We start from the raw sequence: 20,764 nt of genomic DNA on the forward strand, positions 1-20,764 counted from the left end.
TCTTTCAGAGTAAAGACCGTTCGGAAAATAAAATTCTATTGCAGTAACACGGATCATTACCATGGAAAGCTCTGCAAAATCTTTGATGAAGGAGCTGGTGGATTATACGTTCTTGGACCTTCAAAAAGCGTTTGACACTGCACCACACAAGATGCTGGCGAAGAAGCCGGATCTTGAAGCAAGAAGAAGGGGAAACTCCTTTGATAAAAAAAATGGATGTTCACAATGGAAGTTAACAAAGGACGTATATCAAAAGAGCCTCCTCAAAATGGGTTGGATTCTCTACTGGTGTGCCGCAGGGCTTGGTCCTCGGACCATTGTTCAGTGGCCTACCATTAGGACTAGACTTACACATGAATAAGCCTGCGGATAGTGCCAAGGCCATAAAATAAGTAAATAATGATGAGGAGTCCGATAACAAGAAGACCTAGAGACAGATTCTAAAGCTGGTGTGTTACATAACTGATGAAATTCAACTTAAGTAAATGTTAGTAATGTCGACTGGACGCTGAAAGAAGTCCTCGGCACGAATATCATCTGGATGGAAATAAGCTGCTGGATTGTGCAGGTGCGAGGGTCAACACTACCTAAACTTTCATCAAATCTTCACCTTGGAAGACATGTTAAGGAGACATACAGGCTGCTGACAAACATCAGAATTTTTTAAGTACCTGGTGAAGGAAATCATCAGGAAGCCACTCGCAGCGTATGTTTCTTGAGGTTACTCATCCAGGAATTCATAGAAAGGTCCTGAGGAAGGGAGGAAATATTGTTCCAGAAATAAGAGATCTGAGCTACGGTAACGAGGGAAGATATGGGGCTGACGATCCCAATTTTCAAGTTTCTAAACCAGTTTGATGCCAACAGTGAAAAGTTCATAGACCAAAACAGGAAACTAAACGTGGAACTTAATGGAGAAATTATAAAACTCCTTTCATAGCAGTTAAATTGTGGAGTACTTGAATGAGCTAAAAGATAGATTAGTAAATGTTGATAGTATGCAAAATCTAGAAAGTTGTGAGATAGGAGAGCCAAATAATAAGTTGTAAATAGTAAGTTGCAAACCTCAGATCACCCCACAGTCAGATAACTATGTACTTCGCTGGTGTTGTGTGAAGAGTTTATTGATATCACCACTACGACCCAGGAACAACTACATTTGTCACAAATTGAGGACCTCCCACTTATGATCAGGAAACTCTTGACCTCATTGAAACCAACATGCCTGACCATCACCAACATCCATGACTAGTGTCACCAGCTGGTAGTAACACACACGTCTTGGTGTTATGGCTGCCAGCCCCGACGACGACCCAACATCTGCAGTTCAGTGTCCAAATCTATGCCGATTACAGATTCTGCAAAACAACACTCTAGATAGCGGATTATTTGGTATCTCTAGGCTGAAGTGATAAGCGTAGATGAGGAAAAAGCTTAATCAAACAGATACATCAGCATCATCGGGAAGCTTTCCATCGCTTCCTTCTTAAGATATTTATATGTCTCCACTCAGCTGACATGCCAAGACGACACCCAACATTAAGGGATTAATATAAGAACGAGACCTGGCCTTCCAACACCTCACTGTTAACCTCCACAAGGCCCTGCGGAACAAAATAAATCGTAAAACGCACACCGCGCAGAAAACTTATCGCTCTACCAAACTATTACTCTGGAATCAGTCTGTCATCAACCCATGGTATAAAAATCTGTTAGGGTTAAGCGGCCTGTACAACTAGAAAAACGCCAGATCACTGCTTCCCTCACCTTCACTGGTTTCATCAAAGCTATCGACCTCGTTAACCATAACAATCATAAAGCCATCAACATCGGAATTAGGAAAAGTTCGTTACGACCTTTGCAGATTTCCTTAGCTAGGTTCGCCAGGCTGTATGATTTTGAAAGGCAATCTTCATGTTCCAGTCCTGCACCTGCAGTGTCCCACAGGTCATTACGATAGGCCCTTTGTGATCCCCTATTCTCGAAAACGATGCCCAGATGGATATGGTAAATGGAAATACGTTTACGTTTTTGCTAATGGTGCCAACTTTGAGAACAACTCTCCAGACTACACAGTCCTCCAGAACATCCTCAAAAGCCTTCGGAGTTGGACCACCGCTGTCCACGTTGCCACCAACCAACCCAAGACTGTAGTTATGCCTACAATCACGCCCCAACCCCTTGCTGTCTAACTGAATACCTTCCCCCTCCAGGTGATTCAGCACATCTAGCTTCTCGGCGTCGTTCTAAACAATAAACGAAGCTAGATGGAACACGTTAACATCATCACATCCTCCAGCTATTGTCCCTACGTTCTCCGAACACTTTGGATCCCATTGCTCAAACTCAAGAACATCTACACAAACGACTTCCATTCTTTCCAAATTCATTTGCGGCCTACCTACCCGGGCTTCCTCCAGCTCCACCAGAGGCTAGTAGGAAGGGTATAGAAGAGGTCATGCAGGATCATACACGTACACAGGGAAGAGAAACCAGTTTCGTATCTGGTTAACCATTTCATCAGTGGTAGCGGGAGTGTGGTGTGGCGTTACCATGTTGTGGTGGAAGGTTCGTCTCCCACACATAACCTGCGGCCTCACCATCTGTTCCTCTCGTATCCACTTCAAACAAAATACCGCCTCCTGGTGATGTTGATGACGACGACCTGGTGACACTCACCTCCCGGGGTGACGTGTTGGTGATGACGACCTGGTGACACTGACCCCCCGGGTGACGTGTTGGTGATGACGACCTGGTGACACTCACCTTCCGGATGACGTGTTGGTGACGACGACCTGGTGACACTCACCTCCCAGGGTGACGTGTTGGTGATGATATGATGACGTGATGAGAGTTACCTCTCAGTGGTGGTGATGATGAAAAGGGTGACTGTCAGCTCCCGAGTGACGTGCTGTTGGTGATGAAGATGACGGTGACAACCATCTCTCAGGGTGACATGTGAATGATGATGACTGTCATCTCCCGAGGTGACATGATGACGATGATGACAAGGTGACCGTCACCTCCTGGGATGACGTGTTCCTGATGTTATCGTGGCAGACTGTCATTTACTTCCTGATGGTGGTAACGCGTTACTCTGTGAGCTTAACTTTTATCCCTCCACTGTGTGGTCAAGCCAAGACGTTCATTATTACATGGCCTCAGTCCTCAGCTGTCGTCAAGGATTTCCAGGCAGTGCAAGCAGACGACCAGGTGGCGGAGTTAGTATGGGCAAAATGTTCTCACGTGGTTATCTGTCGGACCGATGCAGTGAAGTGTTTGGCGGCTCAATGAACATCAGTCAGAATGATGAAAGGTAAAACTAGTGAAGTAATTACTGGACGACTGTCGTGTAAGAAAAACGAACACAGGGATGGATGCAAGAATGGTTGGAGGAGGTAAGGGTTGGACAGCTAAGTTAAGAGTCAGACAGACACGCAAAGAGATGGACGATTGAGCGAATGAATGAGCAAACGATGTGAGGAGGAGTCTTAAAGGATCAGCCAAGAACTAAAAGGACGTATGAACAAGTAAGAGACTAGATAGATAGATAAATAAATGAACTGACGACGAGTCAGGCGGACGACTGAAGGATCGGGTAAGTGAATGTTCAAATGATCGTAAAAGGGACTGACGGGTAAGAGATGAACGGACGAGTGAAAGGATTGAATCATGACAAAAGGATCAGGGAGGTGAATGAAGAAATTAATAAAGAAATGAAAGGTTAGGGTTACTTAGGTGAAGGTGTACAGACGGACTGGTGACGTCTCAAAAGAACAATTGAAGGGTATGACAAACAAAGTGTAATGTGGATGCATGGATGGTCAGAGGTAAGAGGAAACAGTAAAGGATAGGTAAGACGATCAAACAAATGGATAATAAAAGTTTATATAGATGAATGAAAGCTTGGACAGTCGGTTGAACGATCATATTGGCGAGGGAAGAGAGGGATGTACTGGGGAAGGAAGAAATGAAGGAACGGAGGATGAAAGGAGCGAAGGAAGGAACGGACGGAGAGATGAAGAGAATGACAAACGAGTGAATGAACAGATGGACGGAAGAATAATAGAAAGAAAAGACTCGGGACGGATGGATAAATGAATGGGTAAATTGCTTAAGAGTACAGAAAAGTACGGACGATTTAAGGAGTGGATGGGTGAAAATGAGGAGCCAGCGGAACGAATGTAAAGATAATTGGTAAATGGCTAAGTGAGATCAGACAAATTAAGGTTCAGACAGACGAGTGAAAGACTGACCAATAACTTAGGTGATGGAAGGAATATGGGGACTCGTTGACATGCGAAGATTATTAATGGACGAGTACAAGGATATGTGAACAAAGGAATATACGGACGGGTTAATGGAGGGTCACAAGGAAGAGAAATGAAAGTTCTGGATGTGGATGGCACCCTCCTGGAGGCCACAGATGACGAAGTAATAGTTGTGCTGCACATAAAGTTTACTGGCCAGCTTTTTGTCCGAACTAACTTCACCACAGCTCACAAGAGGACACATGTTCTTTCTCTAGGTACACGTACCTACGTCAGCTTTCACAGTCCTCCAGCTGAACACCAAATAGTATTTTTGATATTAGGATGTTAAGTGCCCTTGATGTCGCAACCAGTGTACTTAACATCATGATATTCCACGTGGTTTCGGTAGCCTCAAGTAGCATATTTCAGTACTCCATTAACTTCCAGCATCTAACAACTTTGATATCAAGCATTGTCCAGCAGCATATGATGATTATCTACGCACTGCAGCATCCCCTGACCAGTGCATCTAGTGCAGGGTCTAGCATTTCAGCAACCTTCATGAACTTCTATTTGGCACCTCCCAGCGTCCCACCAACTCCAGCACACAGAGAGCATGCTTTACCTCCTCCTGTGTGACCCATCTCAGGCAATTCAGCATCCCATCCACCTCAGCATTCTCATCTTACATCCACATACCGTTTGATCTCTTGTAAGTCCAGCTTCGTGTGTCATCATCCCATCTGTTTCCAACATTCCTAACTTACTTACCCTGTCATCTCATCATTCGTCAACCTCTTTAACTTGTATAAAGTAACTATACCAGTATTTTGTGATAAACCTTTATGGGCTGTTATGAGAGATTATTTGGTCGTCTCCATGTGCCACAGTCAGCAGATGGGCCAAAGGACTTCTAGTAAACCAGAAATATGATTATCTTCGGAGAAAAATGTCGTGATAAGTTCGTCCCAGCTCAAGATTTATGAGTAAAATAGTTATGTATAATTTCAAATTTCGTTTATCACATTGAGGTGTGGCACTCAACACTGCTTGCCCGTGATGTAATGAGGTCAGAGATGATCATGAACTACAAAGTGGAAAACGATTGTGAGGCAGAGAGAGAAAAGTAGCCAAGCGGGTCTTGTGTTGTGGTATCCTTGGGGAAGCTGCCTCACCAAACAAATTATTCCCTACTTGCTTAGAATATGCAAAACTAATGTCGGATTGATTTTAAAGACGACATCGCCAAACTCCTGTACGGATGCTGAATATTGATTAGTTGCAGACAATTGTGTTTGCAACAAAATCTCAATCAATCAGAGGTCAGCCAGAGGAGATTCTGTGGTCAGCCGAGGGACCGATCTGTGTGAAACTAACGGACAGTCGGTGGAAGGAGAGCATAAGGTTCACAAACATTCTATAGACATGCAGAGGACAGGTTGTGGTCAGCTGGAGGACAGTCTGTGGACGGACAACAGACAAATAACTGTCAGTTTGTGGACAACCAGTGGAGAATCTGTGGACAACCAACGGACATGGGTCAGTCCGTGGACAGCTAATGAACATCCTGACTTTTGAATATTTCTTTCTCTATAGTCTACACTGGTTACTGAAAAGATCTCCTGTCATGGCTTTCTCAGTTGTAACCCCACGCTCTGTCTTCTCTACATTGTACTAGGACAAGAACATATGTGTCTCTAAAGAGGGAAGCACGATTATGATAATGCTATTCAATTTACTCTAACCTTTCTCCCTCGTGCACAACCTTGAAAGACGACTAGGCTACGTTCAGGACATAAACGCAAGGAGTCAAGGCTTACTATATGAGCAAATATTTTAGTACTGGACCAGCCACTCTTACCTTGACTAGATCCATAGGAATGGAGTGTCTAGGTGATCCTGTACTTAGGCTGTAGTCCAGGGATGTAGTGGCCAGATAGCGCAACACCTCAGGGTTGCATCTGGCCCAGTACTCCGGTGATATGGTTGCCAAGTTCACCTAAATCAGCGCACAACAGATATAGTAGCCAAGTACTATTACATCCACGTCAGGCCGCCAGGGATGTGATGGCCTAGTTTGAGGATATTTATACCATTGCTCTAGCTATGTGATGACTAGATTTGTTACCTCGCCGGTTAGGATACCAGCAATATGGTGGCCTGGTGAGCAACAGGGGGATCAACATCCAAACATCGTGAACAGAAGGACTAACAAACGCGCGTTATGATGGTCCTATGAACTAGTACCTCGCCCGGTAATCTACCATCGCAGTTGATTGAGCGAGCAGGAGGGACAACACCATGGCCATCCGATGACTTTGAGGACCAGCAGTTATTATATACAAGAAGATTGATAAATGGAGTGATATCCCAACTATGTAATGGTCAGCGTGAGGGGCAGATGACTCAACACCTTTGCTGACACCTTAATGACGTGACTATCAGGTAAACCAGCATCGCAGTATTGTGGCTGCCAAAGGATATTGAATTATTATGTGGCATTCACTGGACAAGCACCTGGGTCACCACGCGAGGATCATGACTTCAATCAGAGAACACAGTCAACCCAAGAGAGTTATGCTGGCTACAGTAATGGCATCAATTGGTTCAGCAACCCAAGTATGTGTTGACTATGTGACCCAGAATCATGTCAGTGTTATAAGCAGATGAATCGGTACTTGAAGAGACAGCCCAGCACTATGGTGACCCAATGAGCCACTAGTGAGAATCCAAGCGATTAGATCAGCGCCCTGGAGAAGTGGTGACCAAGGAACGCCTTGGTCAGAGCCATACTGGTGTTGTGTTTAAGTAAGTCACTGGTCATCAGCCTTGCTGTATAATGGCTAAGACAACACGCTCATGGATCAGTACCCAACTGAGCAGCTAGATTTTGAGTTAGTATCCCTGAGATGTGTTCACATGAGTTTATATGAGAAAGACAACAGTAGGCCTGATCGGCCCACAACTGGATATCTGGTAAAAAAAAAGTTTAACTTGACAAGAAAATGTAGTTCCGCTCAGCAGTATTCTAAGCTATCACTCGCTTTCCCGCTCCCGCAAATTAGCCCTCTACTGTCCCCATTACTCCTGTCGTTTATGCACTTTATTCCCGGCGTTTTTCTCAGAGTACACCTGAACTTATGAAATATTTGTCTAAACGACTTTTGAAGGTATTTGTAGTCTTTGCATTCACTACATCTGACGGTAACTATTCCAGTACTCAGCACACCTATAGGAAAAGCTCTTTCCCACGTCCGTAATACATCTTTTAGCTGTGAGTTTTTATTCCATTTGTCATGATAACCATATTTTCTTGTATTTCGAAAAGATGTTCGTGATTTACTTTATCGAACTTGTTCACAATTTTGAACATTGGGTTAAGTCGCCGCGAAATCTACGTTTTTTAAGGGAAAAGAGATCTAATCGTTTTAGCCTCTCGTCGTATGCTAGATTTCTAAGCGATGGGAACAATTTTGTCGCGCGTCTTACTACTTGCTCTAATTTTTCCTCGTCTTTTTTATAGTTTTGGGACCAAAACTGGACTGCATATTCAAGGTATGGTCTTACTTGAGAATTGCTTCTGGTGTTTTGTAATCTGTGTTCTTAGCTATGAAACTTAACATTTGGTTGCCTTTCTTATATGCTGCTTGACACTGTTTAGTATACTTTAGATTGTTGTTAATGACAACTCCAAGGTCCTTCTCTTCATTAACTTTAGTTAGTTTTCGAATAGTTTGTAGTCGTAACATATATTCTTGTTTCCAAAGTGCATAGCTTTGTACTTGTCTACATTAAACTTAATTTGCCATATCTCTGACTACTCTGCTAGTAAGTTAAGATCTTGAATCATTTTGCAGTCCCACCTGTTTACAGCTCTACCTCCTAGTTTAGTAAGTCACTATATTTGGAGATCTTGGATATCAGACCGAGTTCTAGGTCATTAATGTATATCATGGAAAGAATCGGATCTAGGACCGACCACTGTGGCACACCAATGGTTACGTCTAGCTAATCTGAGGCTTCCTCGTTTCTTAGTGGACCAATACCTTCTTTTACTGTCCACTTTTGTCTTATATGTTTGAAGAATTCCTTAGGTTTATTCTTAACTTTCAAGGAAATTCTTTTTTCTTCCTCGCGTTTACTGTCTTATAATCTTACACTCTCTTTGTATATTAACTATTTCTTATGTATTTTCTTCTTTTGGTAATTTATTCCTTTTAATCTCCTTTTATTCATGATGGTTTTGAAATATTACAAGTTCCCTTCGTAATTCGTGGAATATATCTATCTTCAATCTCGAGTAATGTTTTTAGAATTATTCCACATTTCCTCTACTGTGTGAACGTCAAGAAGTTTTGTCCAATTGGCACTGCGAATTTCGTGTCTAATGTTTTCAAAATTTGCTCGCCTTTCATCTAGAATCAAGAGTCTCATATCATTTATTTCATAATCTATTTTTTTTTCTAATCTAATCAAACTGTGATCGCTGTCTGACAAACTTTCACATACTTCACAAGAGTTGCTTAAGTTTGTGTCACTGGTGAGGACAAGATCAAGAATGTTTTTACCTCAAGTTGGTTTTTAATCAACTGTTCTAGAAAAGCGTCTTCAATCAGTTCCGTTAGTCTCGTTCCCTCTCGGTCACCTGTTAACGTGTTCCAGTTTATGTTTGGATTGTTGAAGTCTCCTTCTATTATAACCTCTTTATTGTTTACTATAGTTTTCATTTCATTGTACAACATCTCATCATCGTCTTCTTTTTGCTTAGAAGGTCTGTAAATAACGTCGAGAAGTAGTTTACTTTTGAAGTTCTCGGTAATGTCATTATAAAGGGAGTCGTTAAGTGTGTGTGTCTACTCTGCTTATCTTAATAGCACTTAGATTATTATCAACGTAGATCAAAACTTCACCACCTACCCCGTATAAATGATCTTTCATAAATAGTTTGTATCCAGGTATCGGTGGTTCATGTGGTCTGGTAAACCAGTACTCAGTTCGGCAACCCAGTAATGTGGAGACCATGAGGGTAAAGAAGGGTCAGACGGGCAAGAATAAGTAAGTGATAGGATGGACGAGCGTAGAAGAGGACAAGTACAATAGAGCTAAATGGCTAAATGAATGGTTAGATAGTCTGCTAAACAGTCGGGTAACCGAGAGCAGACAGTGGCGTGGAAGGATATGGAGGAACGGAGGGGCAAATGAAGGAAAAAAGAAAGAAGAGACGGTCGAATAAACAGACGAAGACTTTATAGAAAGTTGGGGAAAGAAGGGAAAGATCAGAAAGTGAAGGAAAGCAGGGGCGAATGAAAAGAGATACGGTCGAAAAATGGGTTAAACGGATGAATGAATAGTCGTGCGAAAAATAAAGAACTAGAAGGTCAAGTGATTTGAAGGATAGCAAGAAAGGAAAACGTGATCACAGCAGAAAATGTATAAATAGACGAATGAAGAAATGAATGGATTAAGAGACAAAGGTACGAGTGAAGAGACATAAGGACGAGTGAAGGGACTTATGGACAAGGGAAAAGACATCGACGAGTGTCGAGCCACACGGAAAGAGAAGTGAAAGGTCTGGGTGTGGACGGTGCTCCTCTAGGCTCCACGGATGACGGAGTGACAGGTGTGGTAGACGTGAAGTTTACTGGTCAGCTTTTCGTCCAGACTGGCTTACCTGCAACTCATAAAAGGACGGTTGTCCATCTCTGTCTGGGTACAGCACCTGCGTCGGTACTATTTCAGCACCACACTAAATCATTACCTGCTAACTGTTTTGGATGCCTCAACCAATGTACCTGCATATCCCAGCTGCGTGGCGCAACTCAGTAATCCCTTTTCCCATAGCATCTCTCGGGTTAGGTATATTCAGCTGCACTCCTAAAATATCATAGGATGGTATTCTACTGATACTAGCAACCACTCCCTGATGCAGCATTAACACTCCAGAGTCCTGCATGAACCCCTAAATGCTGTCTCCTGGCGTCTCCCATGTACTCTACCATCCCACCCTCTCCCATATGCTCTATTTCACGTACCTCAGCATCACATCCACTTTCAACATCCATTTATCTTACACTGACATCGTCTTTGCTTCCTTGTAGCCCCAACTTATCTATCTTATTATCGCATCTGCTCCCAGCATTCTCAGGTTACTTATCCCGTCATCCCACCAGCTTCAAGCATTCCTTACTTACTTATATTATCATCTTATCCGCTCTAAGCATCCCAACATGTACACACTAACTACGTTCATTACTTAGTCGTAAAACTTTATGGCCTATCATGAGAGCATCTTTGGCACTCTAGATGTGTCACAGCCAGCAGGAGGCTAGCCAAGGGACCTTTGATATAAACGTGTTTAATGTATTCATAAATATATGATACTGTATTCGTTTTAGTGGCTATAAGTGTGAGAATTTTTTTTACACTATAGCGTTAGATTTAATTTTCACGCTAGGAGTGCTAGAGTTTTGACTCGTGTTGTATTTAGTTCAAAGATGACCATAAGCTACAGCATGTGGCAAATCAGTGTGAGATAGAGAGTCATGAGGCCTAGTGGGTCTTGAATGTCAATCTGAGGAGAGGATATTGGGTAGGTTGACCCCCTGCCTAGCACAAACTCGTCTAACAATTAGTTCCTCCGTGCTTGGGGGACACAAAACTGGTTGTTGGATGATTTGGTAAAGGAGACATCACCTGACTCCTGACTGGCTGCTGAATGTTGATGGCTGGTTAAAATTCATTGGTGCAGCAGATCCCAGTCAGTCAGAGGTTAGGCAGAAGACAGTCTGTGGTCAGCCACCGCCAGCCTGCGGACAGCTAACCTAACAGTCTGGACAGACGACCAGAGAAGAATCTCTGGACAGCCAGCGGACAGTCTGCTGATAGCCAATGGACAACGGAACTTGTGATATTGCATCCTCTCCAACCTATGTTGGTTAGTAACCATATCTCCCATCATGGTTTATCAGCGGTTACCCTAAACTCTACCTTCTCTATATAATAGGACAAGAAGATACGTGTCTCTAATGAGATCATGATTGTGATAATACTGGCTTCGCTAAACTGACACACATCAACACGTAAGGCAACTGCCTCGTCCAACATTACACCAGCATTGCTAGTCACCGAGCCAGCACGTGGGTCCAGCAGTGTTATGAACTGATGGACAGACACTACTGGCAAGCACCTCATCTGAGTGACGGAAGACGAGTAAGCAGCTTGACTGCACCCTCAGCGAAGTGAGTGTCACATGAACCAGCACGGCAATGCTATGATGGTCATGTGAAAAGTCTAAGATGTCATGTGGCAGTTATGTGGGAAAATACCTGGGACACTGCCTGAGAAACATGACCACCAGAGAAATCACGATCACAACCATCCCAAAAGTTGTAGTCGGTTGTTAAAGCCAACACTTAGTGCACATCCTTATAAAGGTTTGTTAAGCGACTCAGCATCATATCGATGTTAGCCAGATGAATTGACACCTGGGGAGGCATCCCAACGCTATGGTGGCCCTGTAACCCACTGGTGAGAATACCAGTCTGGTGGTGGCCAGACAAACCATGACTTGGGTCAGCACTCTCGGGAAGTGGTGGCCAATGACATTCTCGCTTATGGACCAATACCCCACCGATTAGCCATACTTTGAGTCAGTACCTCTGGGATGTTGTCTGGCAAGTCAAGCAGACTGTCTGGCAACCTGTGATGTGGGGCTACGAGTGTAAAGAAGAGCCAGGTAGACTTACTTTAACGTTAAGGTAGTGGGCCTCTTCGGGGCTGAAATCTCAGACGTGAAAAGAGATGGTTATTGTTTTTGCAAGAAACTTTAAAAGCTATATCCCTCTTGAAACAGGTATCTTTACTGATAGATATGAATAAATTGTTTAGTCTCAACATAAAGGTATTGATGACCTTCTCATCAATTACATCTGCTGATCATTTATCTCAATGTTCTATAACTCTACAGCTGAAATAAAAAGAAAACTTTGCCTCGGTTGGTAATGTGTGTCCGTTCTTTAATTGCATACAATTATCTCTGGTGTGAGGGCAAGCGATGGAGCTTATGAACGAGTGATAGGACGAACAGAAAGAAATATGAAGGGTATGCATGTTGATGTTACCGTCCTGTAGGCAAACAGATAACGAAGTGATAAATGTGAAGCACGTGAAGTTTACTGGGCAGGTTTTTGCCCAGACTGACTTACCCAAAATCTATGAGAGGACAATGTTCCCTGCCTGAGTACATAGTATCTCTGTCAGCGTCCAGAAGCCTCCAGTTGAGCACTAATATCCACAGTATTAAGTTACCTGGATGTCACAACTAGCTCATCCTAGTATTCTGTTTGCCTCCAGCACCTCTCAGCTGAAGTACCTAGCACTTCTCAAATATCATACTCTGGCTCTCTGCCTACCTCACCATTCCCTAACTAGTACAGCTCTAGCATCTGGCTAGCGTCCTTCATCAGCCCCAGTTTGGCGTCTACCAGGGTCTCACCCTCAGTGTTTAGCACCGCAGGAATCCACTGTCCCACCCGTCACTATGTACCCCATCTCACGACCATGAAATGCTATTTTGTTACTTATTATATTTCTATGGTTGTAATTTTGTAACGACAACAAAAGGCATATCTGCCTGCTCGCCTAGCTTTCCGTAAACCTTGGCTTCGACTTCCCTGCAGCCAAAGGATTAAAGACACTTTGATTTGTGACTTTACCTCAGTATCGCAACCCCATTCAATATCCTTATCTTACACCGACATCCATTCTACTTCCTTTTAACTCCAGCTTACTTATCCTGTCATCCCATCTTCTTCAAGCATACCTTACATATTCAAACTATCATCCTATCTGCTCTCAGTACCCCATCTTGAACATACTATGTATATTACTTTGTCTTTAAACATTATGGCCTGTCATGGGGACATTCTTGGCCCTCTAGACGTGTTAGAATCAGCAGGAGGTTGGCTACGGACCTCTGATTTTGTCCGGATTCTTACAAAGAAATATAATGATAGACCAGTTTTGTTCATTATTCTTAAGTCAGTGAAATTTAGTTTTGTATACACCTATATTCTATCTAAGAATAACCGAAGAGAGTTTGCTTGTGTTCTGTTTTGGTCAGAGATGAGTATAAACTAAAGAGTGTAGAACATTAGTGTGAAGACTGAGAAAAATATGACAGAATGGATCTTGTCTTGATTGGTAACCCGGGGAGGTGTGTGGAGGGGGTAGTTGACCCCCGTCAAGCACAAACCCGTCTAACAATTAGTTCTACGTGCTTGGTGGACGCAAAACTGGTTGTTGGATTACTTGTTAAAGGAGACATCGCCTGACTCCTGTCTGGGTTCTGAATATTGATGAGTAGTAAAAATTCTTTGGTGCAGCAAATTCCAATCAGTCAAAGGTCAGCCAGAGGACAGCCGGTAGAAGGCCAGCAGGAATGGTCTGTTGAACAGCCAGCGGATGGTCTGTGGACGGACTGCAAATAGATAGTAAAGGCTTGATGGCCATTATCAAAACCAATGTCAGCTTAGAAATAAACTCTGATCCAGGAAAATCCCATTGTTTACCAAGATATATTAGGCAATATATTCATAATGTTCATATAGATGACGTTATTGTGATGTGAGGAAGGTGTTCGTCAGTATCATAAGAAACTTATTTCACTGTTCTAAGGGCTGCAACAGGCAGACCTCAAGACTGAGTTGTTCAAGTTTACCAGTCTCAGTGATTTAGCAGTCATCGTTGCTGACCGTGACGCATTCACGGGTCGCCTAGGGTCGTGCCCAGATAGCTTTGATTCCTAATCGAGGCAGTCGGTCCACAGTTATCGCAGCTGCTCATCCTCTCCTATGGGGATGGTAGACAAATAGAGTACTTGGATTTAACTAGGGTATGTACATATATTTACAGCTATAAGATGGTCTTGACTGGGGCCATGCCCGTGCCTTCTGAGCCAACATAAAAGGAATGTACATTTCGTATGAAGTAGTTAAAAGTTTTAGACCACTTGGTGAATAAAGAAAATATCATCACCCGCAATGCTCAAGTGAGGGTTTTCATGATGCTTTCCCACACCCAAGTCAGTTGCCGGAGTTCGTTCTTGCCTTCGTTCATAGATCATTTCAGTGAAACTTTCCTAACCCAGCCAGTCCGTTGGCGGATCGGTTCAAAAAGGGACAAGTTTTTCAATGGAACGTTGCAGGTAGAGCCTTTTGAGGCTTTAAGCAAGCTGCAGATTTTCCTCCAGACTTTCGCTTTACGAATTTTGCGCAGTTTATGTCATGGCAGCAGATGCTTCAGGTAAAGGATTAACAACCTTCTTTATGCAGACGTTTGACGGCAAATTCTTTGTTATCTATGTGTATGCAGGCTGAACTTTCAGTAAGCCCAAATCTAATTATTCAGTCTAATCAATGACCTGAAGGTTCTTCCAATTGTTTAGGCTTTCAAACATTTTCCCTTCTTGTCCACAATGAATTTATGATACGCATGTAGCCAGACTTGAACGCACCCGACCTCCATTCGGGTAGTCACTTGTTTGCCAAATCTTGTATCTCCCCTGATGATGTGATTATTATACGAAAGTGCACTTGGGAACTTATCGTGTTTTATTTCCCTGTGGACCCATAGGAATATATATATATATATATATATATATATATATATATATATATATATATATATATATATATATATATATATATTTTTTTTTTTTTTTTTTTTTTTTTTTGCTGTCTCCCGCGTTTGCGAGGTAGCGCAAGGAAACAGACGAAAGAAATGGCCCAACCCACCCCCATACACATGTATATACATACGTCCACACACACAAATATACATACCTACACAGCTTTCCATGGTTTACCCCAGACGCTTCACATGCCCTGATTCAATCCACTGACAGCACGTCAACCCCGGTACACCACATCGCTCCAATTCACTCTATTCCTTGCCCTCCTTTCACCCTCCTGCATGTTCAGGCCCCGATCACACAAAATCTTTTTCACTCCATCTTTCCACCTCCAATTTGGTCTCCCTCTTCTCCTCGTTCCCTCCACCTCCGACACATATATCCTCTTGGTCAATCTTTCCTCACTCATTCTCTCCATGTGCCCAAACCATTTCAAAACACCCTCTTCTGCTCTCTCAACCACGCTCTTTTTATTTCCACACATCTCTCTTACCCTTACGTTACTTACTCGATCAAACCACGTCACACCACACATTGTCCTCAAACATCTCATTTCCAGCACATCCATCCTCCTGCGCACCACTCTATCCATAGCCCACGCCTCGCAACCATACAACATTGTTGGAACCACTATTCCTTCAAACATACCCATTTTTGCTTTCCGAGATAATGTTCTCGACTTCCACACATTCTTCAAGGCTCCCAGAATTTTCACCCCCTCCCCCATCCTATGATCCACTTCCGCTTCCATGGTTCCATCCGCTGCCAGATCCACTCCCAGATATCTAAAACACTTCACTTCCTCCAGTTTTTCTCCATTCAAACTCACCTCCCAATTGACTTGACCCTCAACCCTACTGTACCTAATAACCTTGCTCTTATTCACATTTACTCTTAACTTTCTTCTTTCACACACTTTACCAAACTCAGTCACCAGCTTCTGCAGTTTCTCACATGAATCAGCCACCAGCGCTGTATCATCAGCGAACAACAACTGACTCACTTCCCAAGCTCTCTCATCCCCAACAGACTTCATACTTGCCCCTCTTTCCAAAACTCTTGCATTCACCTCCCTAACAACCCCATCCATAAACAAATTAAACAACCATGGAGACATCACACACCCCTGCCGCAAACCTACATTCACTGAGAACCAATCACTTTCCTCTCTTCCTACACGTACACATGCCTTACATCCTCGATAAAAACTTTTCACTGCTTCTAACAACTTGCCTCCCACACCATATATTCTTAATACCTTCCACAGAGCATCTCTATCAACTCTATCATATGCCTTCTCCAGATCCATAAATGCTACATACAAATCCATTTGCTTTTCTAAGTATTTCTCACATACATTCTTCAAAGCAAACACCTGATCCACACATCCTCTACCACTTCTGAAACCACACTGCTCTTCCCCAATCTGATGCTCTGTACATGCCTTCACCCTCTCAATCAATACCCTCCCATATAATTTACCAGGAATACTCAACAAACCTATACCTCTGTAATATATATATATATATATATATATATATATATATATATATATATATATATATATATATATATATATATATATATATATATATTTCTTTTTTTCTTTTTTTTGCTTTGTCGCTGTCTCCCGCGTTTGCGAGGTAGCGCAAGGAAACAGACGAAAGAAATGGCCCAACCCACCCCCATACCCATGTATATACATACACGTCCACACACGCAAATATACATACCTACACAGCTTTCCATGGTTTACCCCAGACGCTTCACATGGCCTGATTCAATCCACTGACAGAACGTCAACCCCGATATACCACATCGATCCAATTCACTCTATTCCTTGCCTTCCTTTCACCCTCCTGCATGTTCAGGCCCCGATCACACAAAATCTTTTTCACTCCATCTTTCCACCTCCAATTTGGTCTCCCACTTCTCCTCGTTCCCTCCACCTCCGACACATATATCCTCTTGGTCAATCTTTCCTCACTCATTCTCTCCATGTGCCCAAACCATTTCGAAACACCCTCTTCTGCTCTCTCAACCATTTCCATACATTTCCATTTCCACTCTCAACTTATTTCCACACATCTTTCTTACCCTTACGTTACTTACTCGATCAAACCACCTCACATCACACATTGTCCTCAAACATCTCACTTCCAGCACATCCATGTATATATATATATATATATATATATATATATATATATATATATATATATATATATATATATATATATATATATATATATATATATATATATATATATATATATATATATATATATATATATATATATATATATATATATATATATATATATATATATATATATATATATATATATATCTTCTATTTCCCATTTTCGAAAGTTAAAAAATACAAGGAGGGGAGGATTTCTGGCCCCCCGCTCCCGTCCCCTCTAGTCGCCTTCTACGACACGCGAGGAATGCGTGGGAAGTATTTTTTCACCCCTATCCCCAGGGATAATATACATATATATGCACATATATATACATATACACATACATACGCACATATACACACATACACACATATACATATATATACATATGAAAAATGTAAGAAATGATTTAGAAAACTGAAACTTCTAGCTTGAAATGAAATGAAAAAAAAAAAAAATGAATGTCACATTATGGTTCAACCTCTGGCTATGGAAAAGGGAAATGTATACTTTATCTATACAAACGTCAATAGTAGTTTTCATCAATTTAACCACTGTATCATACTGCCTGGTCCACTTCTCTTATCATGAAACAGGAATATTGGCTTATGATGTTTCTCAATTTTCTTCATCACACTAAGTACAACCATATCTTGGATACATGAGGGTAGGTAGTTGGTCATCCGCCATAATAAAACCTTGACAGACCAGAAATTTATCTGGACCTCAACTTTTCCAGTACATTTATGAAAAACACCTTTTTGCTTTCCATCTCTATCACTTTGAAAAAAAAAAGAATAAGCTTCAATGTCTAAGCTACATTTTTTCCAATTTCAATATTTTCTTGTCAGAGCACCATGTATGAAAACTATCACTCCAGTAACACAACTATAAACATTTACTTCCCCTTTAAAAAAGTTCTGGGGAAGTCTGTCTCGATACACTGCGGGACACTCTACCACCTGGCGAGGTTTGTGTTGCAATGGTTCTTGATTCACAAACGTAGTAGCATCACTGGTGGGCGGAAGAAAATTCTTGTAACCACAGCAAGGATCACAGTCCGTGCAACTCCATTATGATGGTTCTTCTCATGACGCGACGCTTAAGCTGTGACCATGGCTGTCAGGCCCCTGGCCGCCACCATGATAGTAACCAGAGGTGAAGACGATCGTTGTTCAAGGGGTAGCAAAAGTTTAGCAACAGCTGCATCTTTTGCGCGAAGAATCAGCCATATTCAACAACATGGGCATGATATATTCATCCATATCACACATCATGCAGAGCTGAGGCGAAGTCGTCTACGCTCGTCTTCTTGATTTCATGTTATGTCCTGTGGTTCCTCTCCGTCTCCGTCACTTTGCTGGGACCGTCCTGCCAACAGATCTGGTCGATGATGACACCAGCACCTGCTCTCCTTCACGAGTACAGCACATGTCCACTTACTTTTGTAGTACCTGCTGCGAAGTTTGTGCAGGCTTCTGATAGCAGGGATGGCTATGTGCAAAAGTAAACATCGTAAGATGAAGGGATGTTGAATGTAAAAAAGCTATACATATCCTTCTACTTGTGCAGTTCATGCATTTCTTCTTACTACCCTTAATTAGAGTTTTGGAAAGAGGGGCAAGTATGAAGTCTGTTGTGGATGAGAGAGCTTGGGAAGTGAGTCAGTTGTTGTTCGCTGATGATACATCGCTGGTGGCTGATTCATGTGAGAAATTGCAGAAGCTGCTGACTGAGTTTGGTAAAGTGTGTGAAAGAAGAAAGTTAAGAGTAAATGTGAATAAGAGCAAGGTTATTAGGTACAGTAGGGTTGAGGGTCAAGTCAATTGGGAGGTAAGTTTGAATGGAGAAAAACTGGAGGAAGTAAAGTGTTTTAGATATCTGGGAGTGGATCTGGCAGCGGATGGAACCATGGAAGCGGAAGTGGATCATAGGGTGGGGGAGGGGGCGAAAATCCTGGGAGCCTTGAAGAATGTCTGGAAGTCGAGAACATTATCTCGGAAAGCAAAAATGGGTATGTTTGAAGGAATAGTGGTTCCAACAATTTTGTATGGTTGCGAGGCGTGGGCTATGGATAGAGTTGTGCGCAGGAGGGTGGATGTGCTGGAAATGAGATGTTTCAGGACAATGTGTGGTGTGAGGTGGTTTGATCGAGTAACGTAAAGGTAAGAGAGATGTGTGGAAATAAAAAGAGCGTGGTTGAGAGAGCAGACGAGGGTGTTTTGAAATGGTTTGGGCACATGGAGAGAATGAGTGAGGAAAGATTGACCGAGAGGATATATGTGTCGGAGGTGGAGGGAACGAGGAGAAGTGGGAGACCAAATTGGAGGTGGAAAGATGGTGTGAAAAAGATTTTGTGTGATCGGGGCCTGAACATGCAGGAGGGTGAAAGGAGGGCAAGGAATAGAGTGAATTGGATCGATGTGGTATACCGGGGTTGACGTGCTGTCAGTGGATTGAATCAGGGCATGTGAAGCGTCTGGGGTAAACCATGGAAAGCTGTGTAGGTATGTATATTTGCGTGTGTGAACGTGTATGTATATACATGTGTATGGGGGTGGGTTGGGCCATTTCTTTCGTCTGTTTCCTTGCGCTACCTCGCAAACGCGGGAGACAGCGGCAAAAAAAAAAAGATATATATATATATATATATACATATATATATATATATATATATATATATATATATATATATATATATATATATATATATATATATATATATATATATATATATATATATATATATATATATATGAGTGTGTGTGTGTGTGTGTGTGTGTGTGTGTGTGTGTGTGTGTGTGTGTGTGTGTGTGTGTGTATGTGTGTGTGTGTGAGACACATATATAGACATAAAGTAGATCTTACCCCAGCTAGTTTCGAAACAATACGTTACATAATGACAAATTTCGAAGCTGCTGCATGGTCAGTTGTCAGGGTGTCTGTGTATGGTAAGTGTAGCGAGCTTGGTCCGTGTTCTGCGGTTTTACGACTTGCTCTCACATTCCAGACCATCTGCGAACCGGTTCACTTACGTCTTAACTTTGCTTATTACTCTCCGATCAGTAATGCACCTAAGAAGTTTCTCTTTGTTAACTCGTCATTAATCACCAAGTTCCTGAGTTCTAGCTTGACAGAGACGCCCTTCAAGCTGTAGGTTTGTGTATGATAGATATCATGGCACGTTGACAAGGGTTGACCCGACCAGTATGTCATCAGTTCACAACCCAGTATCACATAGGAACCGATCTCTTGCTTTCTCCTTAATTCTAGCTGTATATACAGAGAGAGGAACTAGCATTACGAAGTGAAAGGATATATCATCTATTTATCTATAATTCTCCTAGGACCTCTTTTTTCAGGAAGGGTCGTCTTGTTACCCAGTTCCTTTTTCTAGAAGTTCCTGCACAAGGGTAATGGTGGACTTCTTCGGAGTAAGAAGTTAGTTCTTTGGCGAGACTCTCCTCCCACTGACACAGCCTCGCAAGGGTGATTCTTCACTCGAAGTGTACCCTTGTGGGCGGAGCCCAGCACCACCAGCGTAAGGAGATGTGTTGCCATATGGAAGTCTCCAGGTGATACGTTGTCACCTGGACTTTTGTAGGTCTTACACTGCTATGGGATATGTGGAAGTC

This window comes from Panulirus ornatus, chromosome 12 (genome assembly GCF_036320965.1).
Source record: "Panulirus ornatus isolate Po-2019 chromosome 12, ASM3632096v1, whole genome shotgun sequence".
NCBI lineage: Eukaryota > Metazoa > Arthropoda > Malacostraca > Decapoda > Palinuridae > Panulirus > Panulirus ornatus.